Source organism: Oryzias melastigma, unplaced genomic scaffold (genome assembly GCF_002922805.2).
Source record: "Oryzias melastigma strain HK-1 unplaced genomic scaffold, ASM292280v2 sc00283, whole genome shotgun sequence".
NCBI lineage: Eukaryota > Metazoa > Chordata > Actinopteri > Beloniformes > Adrianichthyidae > Oryzias > Oryzias melastigma.
In genome coordinates this window covers 84,837-85,640 of record NW_023416905.1, presented here as the reverse complement: position 1 = coordinate 85,640, position 804 = coordinate 84,837, and the positions used below count along the sequence as shown (strand labels likewise).

General features: G+C 39.7%; 1 protein-coding gene across 1 annotated transcript in view; it reads right to left on the bottom strand.

The window, feature by feature from the left end:
• The window catches only part of LOC112140913 (gastrula zinc finger protein XlCGF57.1-like), a 153,408-nt gene that overhangs the window by 88,018 nt on the left and 64,586 nt on the right, over nt 1-804 (bottom strand). The window lies entirely within an intron of this gene.

Here is an 804-nt window from a genome sequence, read left to right as displayed (position 1 = left end):
CTTTACGATCAACACGAATTCACTCATTTACGACCAAATGCGGAGTTCAACACGAACCACGTATGTCCTTTCTGTCCACGAACCTCGCGAACGTCCCGACGAAACACCGCCGTGACGACCTCTCAGCAACAGCTAACGCTGCTAGCATGCTAGCTAACACCACAAGCTGTTTACTTCCTGGTCACGTGACAACGCGTTTTTAAGAAGAAACGTTAAAAATGTTTAACTGGTTTTCAATGTGAGGGTTGAAATGTTTTTTAACTGCTTTAATTCTATACATACCAATAAAAAATGAAATACAAATGGAAAAAAAACATTATTTTTTGCTGAAATTGATGAGAGCTTGAATTACGTCATCATGCTGTAACCATAGACTGTATATAAAATAACTGGACAGAGCAAGCCCCCCTACTTCCGTGTTCCATATAGGAAGTACCACTGGGTTGCAAAAAGGCCAAAGTCCCACTGACTTACATTGAGAAACAGACAGTTATTTCTCAGTCATTTTATATGTCAGAATAATCATTCTTCCTCTGCTGCTTTCTGCTTAACTTCTTTATTCTAATCCTAATTTTTCTTAAAGATTTTTTTCCATTATCACAAGTTATTAGAGTTATAAATTGACCAATCAGATGGCTCAATAAGCGTATGTGGGTCTGTCGTCGAACGTCTGGGGGGTTTGAGTGACGGATGACGGGTAGCCAATGGGAGCAGAGTTCATCAATGCGGCCCGTGAAGACCTTTTAACACCTACTTTACAATTCAACAATGTACCAATCATTGTCCTACTGTTGTTTTCCTCAA